Source organism: Mus caroli, chromosome 7, assembly GCF_900094665.2.
Source record: "Mus caroli chromosome 7, CAROLI_EIJ_v1.1, whole genome shotgun sequence".
In the NCBI taxonomy this organism is placed as follows: Eukaryota; Metazoa; Chordata; class Mammalia; order Rodentia; family Muridae; genus Mus; species Mus caroli.
In genome coordinates this window covers 132,535,029-132,541,299 of record NC_034576.1, presented here as the reverse complement: position 1 = coordinate 132,541,299, position 6,271 = coordinate 132,535,029, and the positions used below count along the sequence as shown (strand labels likewise).

At 44.8% G+C, this 6,271-nt stretch overlaps 1 protein-coding gene and 1 long non-coding RNA gene across 2 annotated transcripts in view; one reads left to right on the top strand and one right to left on the bottom strand.

The window, feature by feature from the left end:
• The window catches only part of Nsmce4a (NSE4 homolog A, SMC5-SMC6 complex component), a 14,929-nt gene extending 13,972 nt beyond the window's left edge, over positions 1-957 (top strand). Inside the window, exon 11 of the mRNA XM_021167158.2 lies at positions 789-957. The gene's annotated coding sequence lies outside the window, so the exon portion shown is untranslated. The remainder of the gene's footprint in view (positions 1-788) is intronic.
• A 3,007-nt stretch (positions 958-3,964) lies between these two features.
• LOC110298073 overlaps positions 3,965-6,271 on the bottom strand; it is a 12,042-nt gene continuing 9,735 nt past the window's right edge. Inside the window, exons 2-3 of the long non-coding RNA XR_003837113.1 lie at positions 5,650-5,725; positions 3,965-4,176 (exon numbers count right to left, since the gene is read on the bottom strand). This is a non-coding gene — a long non-coding RNA (uncharacterized LOC110298073). The remainder of the gene's footprint in view (positions 4,177-5,649; positions 5,726-6,271) is intronic.

Below are 6,271 nucleotides of genomic sequence, written 5' to 3'. Positions count from 1 at the left end.
TAGACCAGGCTGGCCTCGAACTCAGAAATCCGCCTGCCTCTGCCTCCCGAGTGCTGGGATTAAAGGCGTGCGCCACCACGCCCGGCTGACCGTGATGTTCTTGAGCTCTGTAGATGAAAGAGCAGTGCAGGGGAATTGTTTGTGGGGTTGTTTTCACTAATGAGTACATGAAGTACGGAGACTTCTCCAGTGTTGTGATGGCACGTAGCAGAAAAGGAAGGCGGCAGTAGGATTCCCTCAGGGGAATACTAGTAAATGCACATTTCGGAAATGAATTATGCTATGAAAAAAAAAGAAAACCCTTCCATTTTTACAAAGGGGGACATTTCTAGAAAGAAATCTTAGTAACGACGAATTGTTATTCTGTCCTGAAGACAGCCATGGGTGGGATCGACCTTGAATCTGTTGACCCTGCCCCTTGATTTTAAAACCTTGTGGGGTTAATTCGATTTACACCTTTTCTTTATCTGTAAGTCTGTTTATAAAATAACTAATCACTTTAGCTTCATCCTTTTTCTAATTTTGAGAATTAAATTGAGCTTTTAAAGTACTTTATATAAATTCAGTGTGTATTTCAGTTGACTGAACTTTTGTTCCAAGAGAGCTTACCTCTGTCAGAGCATCTTGAGGGGAAGAGAACTAACTCTGTGAGGAGTGCAGCCTTTTAACCTGGTCCTACTCGGTGACAAGGGGCTGGTCACTAGACTGCATTTATGTGTATACTGTGAGCTTTGGTTTATCAGCTAATAACCAGCTGTCTTCCCTCTCTTTTTATTTTTTTTTTTTAGGCCTGAAGGCAATAGTGAAATCCTGAAAGGGCAGCAGCATGTATTGTATATATGTATGATTAAATGTTTTTAAAGATGAAGATTTGTTTTTGGTAAAATGTAGCTTTTGATAGTTGTTGGATTTGTCATGGTTGTCTTTGATTAAAGGAAATCCACTGCCATAGTCACACAGTAATTGTCTTTCTTGTCTCTGGGAGTGTGTGTTAGGAGTGGGGGCCTCTTTTTTCTAGTCCTGTCCCAATGAAGGTTTTACATAGGATGTTAGTGCCTGCTAGATAACATAGTGCTTTTTATGTCTCTTTAGTTGTAAAGTTAGCTGGCCAAGCCAACAGATAGGTTGTCCCAGATGAAATTTTTTTTTTTTTCCTTTTGTAGGTTAAAAATGGTTAAATATTTTTGGTGTGGCTTGGCCTATGCTTTACACCCAAGGAGCTATTACATCGTCTGGCAAGTCAGGCTGGGCTATGCCCCTAGCAGCACCAAGTGTCAGTCCATCCTGCTGCACGTTCCTCTGCCCCGCTCATCCACGTTGGGCTTTCTAGTCGGCTCTTGATGGTTTCTGGGTTCCTTCTCCCGAGCTTTCTGCTTTAAGACTTTCCCTCCTATTTCAGGTCCTCTTTCAGCAGAAGGCTCTGGATTGAAGTTCTTCCTGTCTCCCAGGAGGTTGCTTTAACCGTCATCCCTTCTACTTTGTCTGGGGGCCACCCTTCCCCATACTTCTCTCTTAAAAGAGAGTCTATGATTTTCATCAGGCTGTCTTCTTTAAGTAAGAATCACCTGGTGGCTAGAGAGATGGCTCGGTGAGTGAATGTTTCATGCCCACATTAAAGTGGAAGGGAGAATCAGTTCTACAGCTCTGGCCTCCACCTGTGTGCTGTGTGATTGTGCTCACTCCGCATGATCTGCCCACACAAGTAATACATAAGAATTTAGTAAGAGCCGGGCAGTGGTGCCGCATGCCTTTAATCCCAGCACTTGGGAGGCAGAGGCAGGCGGATTTCTGAGTTCGAGGCCAGCCTGATCTACAGAATGAGTTCCAGGACAGCCAGGGCTACACAGAGAAACCCTGTCTCAAAAAAACCAAAAAAAAAAAAAAAAAAAAAAAAAAAAAGAAGAAAGAATTTAGTAAGAAATTCTATTAGATTTCCTTGGAAATCTAATCTGCTGGCGAACCCTGGCAGAGGAGTCCCTCCTTTCCTGAGTCTGTGGTATGCCACTATTACCAATTCCTTTCCAAATGAGCTCTAATGGATAATGTTGTGTATTTGATGTGAACTTTTATACTTTTAATCTACATTCTTTTTTTTCTTTTTTTTTTTTTTTTTAAGAATTATTGATTTTCTGTATGTGAGTACACTGTAGCTGTCTTCAGATGCACCAGAAGAGGGCATCAGACCCCATTACAGATGGTTGTGAGCCACCATGTGGTTGCTGAGAAGTGAACTCAGGACCTCTGGAAGAGCAGTCAGTGCTCTTACCCGCTGAGCCATCTCTACATACTTGACTGATGTCTGCCCCTCCCTGGTTCCCTCCCACTGTTTGATTCTGGTGCTTTATATGATAATGCATATATATTGGGAATAATCCCAAAACCTTTTATGTGCCTAAACTTCAAGAGACTGGATCTATGTTAACTGATTATTGGTCAGCTCATGGGCCATTTAAGAACATATACTAAAAACTATTTCACAAATCTTAAGATTTTTGTACCAACATTTTTGCCATATTTCACAGGATTTTTCAATTTTAAAATGTGCCCCTCCCCCTCCCCCATCCTTAACCAATCAGTACTACCCTTGTGGTCTTTTTGTCCGTCTTGCACAGACTACTGCTCAGACACCTATTTAGTATCCATTAGTCTATCCAAACCACTTGCCAATTTCTTAGTGATGACAACGCCTTCAAGATTTTCTTACACACATATCTTACACACATGTGTGTGTATGTGATATGTGTTTTGTGTATGTGTATATGTGATATGTGTGCACGCACATAGGCAGGTCTGTGTTTGGATACATGCATACCACAGTGCACATCTAGTGGTTCCAGGGTAGCTTTGGGTCCCAGGCCTCTCCTGCCCCCTTTTGTTTGCTGCTGCACCGTGTACTACTTACTGCTCATAAGGTTTCTGGGGCTTTAATTTCCACCTTCTTTCTGTCTAGCGGTCAGAGTACTGGGATTACAGATGTGTGCACCTATGTCTGACCTTTACATGAATTCTGGGCATCTGAACTCAAGCCCTGGGTAACAAGCACTTTTGCCTGCTGAGACGTCTCCCCTGCTCTGCCTTCAGGGTTTTGAACGAAGTGTAGACTTTGTTCTCTCGACACTAGCAATCCTTTCTTTTTCTGTCAAAACAGCTTGGTTGAGCGTATACACAGAATCCAACTCAATTAGGGAATGATATGGTGTCTTCAAATCAATTAGTGGGACATGCAACCATCACCAAAAAATACTACAGACCCTTCTCCCCCAACCTTACCCATAAGCTGTCACTCTGTCTTCATTCAAGTTTCTGATTCCTAGCCCAGAGATGACTATAAAAATGGAACCATACGGCTTGAGGTCTCAGCACCACCAGACTCTGTACAACACCAGGAATGTGTGTCTAGAGCTGCCATTCCCCCACCCCCACTCGCTTCAATGTCTGGTTTCTAGGAGTTCATTGTACTAATTACTATGAAATATGCTCATCTAAGAAATCACAATAATCAAGGAAATGGCTTAAGCTTTTTATTTTTTTCAAGTTGGCTTTTCAAAAACGGTGGCATACACAGGAGTCCTCTTTGGAGCGGTTTTTGCACGGTTTCTGATTTCGACTTTTCCATGAGAACCATCACTTCTATCAGGTTTTCTTTGGAAGGCTGGAAGATGGGATAGGCTTTGACTTTTTCAAACTCTTTCTCTTCCTTTTTCTTCGCTTTGGATTTTAAGCGAGGGTGGCCATGGCTGGTGAACTTTGGAGTCTTCCTTTGGTCCTGTCTCTGCTCGGTGAGCTCTCTTGCTCTCATCATCCGGTCTTTATGTTGCTTCATCTGCTCCTTTGCCCAGGCCATTTTCGGCTTTTTGGGTACAGTTTTATGTGGCCTCGGGATAGGTTTTTTCTTCTCATCCTCTGGCTTTGGGGAAAGCATTTCACATGAGAGGTTCTGAGGGATGAGTCGGTATTTGTGGTCCCTCAGGCCTCTAGCCCGCTCAGCTCTGTGGATATGTTTCTCTATGTGATTCATCTCCCTCTCAGGTACTAGATAGTCCCATTTTTTACCGTTTTCTGGTTTTTTGCATTTTGGCTTCATCTCTTCCTCTGGGTTAGCGTCCCATTCTGCCTCTGGTTTATAATCCCATGATTCTCTGATCATTTCCTGTTGCTGTTGATGGTAGTAGGCATCTGCTTGAGCAAACCGGAAGTCAGGAGACACGGTCTTAAGTTTATCAACTGTTTCACTCTCCTGTTGGAACTTTTGGACTAACAGTTTTCTCACTCCTGAAGAATGGGTGCCACCTAAACACTTGTCAGAGGGAGTAATCAGAACTTTTTAAGTTGGATATTCTTTATTCTAGTTCCACAGTACAGCTGTCAATGGGCTATCACCTCTGCCTGGCACTCCTACACCCCCCACCCCCAAACCATATTCCCTCTTAGGTGAGGACTCTGATTTAGACTTCCCTGAGTAATGGAAGCACACCCCCTTTCCCACCGTCAGAGCCACTACCCATCTACCCAGGCTCTGCCTTCTTGCTTTTACACTGGAGCCATTACTGTCTATCAAAGGTGAATTCTTCATCTGTTGCTTAATGAGTTTCATAGATTTCATTTCTGTGTCGTCAAAACTACTTACTGGGTCACCTGAATGCGCATATTAAGACACCTCAGCACAAATGCTCGCCAATAAAAGAGACTTCCTTACTTCACATTCTTGGCTTTTACCCTTCTGCTACCTCACTGGCTGAATATCCTTGCCCTTTTCCTACCTTGTGACTACCCCCTCTGTCTGTCTGTCCTTACCACCATCGCATTTAGCCTTTCTCGTGTGGATGCTGACTAACGGGTGCTCCTCCATGGCACAGCTACTGGTTTTAAGCCGCAGTCAGCCTGAATCAAACTTGTAAGGCCGGGGCCTGCTCTCAGGAGCCTCTCGGGTTCAGACCTGGTCACTGTATTTGACATCTCCACTTGCTTCTTTCTCCAGTCCCCACCAGTTCAGTCCTGTCACTGTCATTTCCTTTCATCCCCCTGCCTCCACCACTTTTGTCCCAGCTTCCCCAAGCCCACACTGTAGCCAGTGTGATCTTTTTATTACCTACATCTGAGCATGATACTTGCTTGTGTAAACCCTGGCTGCTCCATTCAGGAGAGAACCTCAAATCTCAGTGTGGTGTCCACAGCCTCTCATTAACTCTCAAACCATGTTTTCAGCTCACTGTATGTTCATTAGGCTTCAGCCACACTGAATTCTGTTCCCTAAGAGTCTCTCTTTCCCACGTGAGTACACTCTTCCAAAACACACATCAGGAGCTCTATGCTAAGCACTTTTACAACTTTTACAATCTGGGCTGTCATACTGTCTCCTCCAACCTTCCACAGTCTTCATAGAAAACCCAGTCCTGTTGTGACATCACAGTTTGTGGAGTCCGTTTCTTTAGCATCATCTCTTACTAGAACAAGTCCTATGAGAGTACAAATAGTATCTGTTCTGTTTGAGGCTGGCCAGCCAGCACTGCTCAGAGAACCAAATACGGAATTAAAGCCCAAGCGAGGATCGACTTTCTTCCTTGAGATGCTTGGGCCTCCTTTACCTCCAATAAACTTTATATGATCTCATTACAGGACCCAAAGTGCATGCCAAATATATTTCCTCACCTTAATTTTCTTTTCTAGTGGGGAACAGGAGCCTACTGCAATCCGAGGATCTTTAGAACTCTTAGCCCAGGCCAATCTAGAAGAAAAGAATTTAATTATACTGGGATTGGGAGAATTATAATTATACTGGGATGAGCTCCCATTGGGAGTGATTTGGGACCTGCTTTTAGGTAGCAGGGGCCCTTCTCTCTCAGCCAGCAGGTAGCAGGGGCCCTTCTCTCTCTGCCAGCAGGTAGCAGGGGCCCTTCTCTCTCAGCCAGCAGGTAGCAGGGGCCCTTCTCTCTCTCTGCCAGCAGGTAGTAGGGGCCCTTCTCTCTCTGCCAGCAGGTAGCAGGGGCCCTTCTCTCTCTGCCAGCAGGTAGCAGGGGCCCTTCTCTCTCTGCCAGCAGGTAGCAGGGGCCCTTCTCTGCCAGCAAGTGGAACTCTGTTGCGTGTGTTTAGCTTCTGTCTACCCATGGTGAACGAACATTTGTGATTTTGATTGAAGTTTAAAGAAGGAACCGCCGGGCGTGGTGGCGCACGCCTTTAATCCCAGCACTCGGGAGGCAGTGGCAGGCGGATTTCTGAGTTCGAGGCCAGCCTGGGCTACAGAGTGAGTTCCAGGACAGCCACGACTACACAG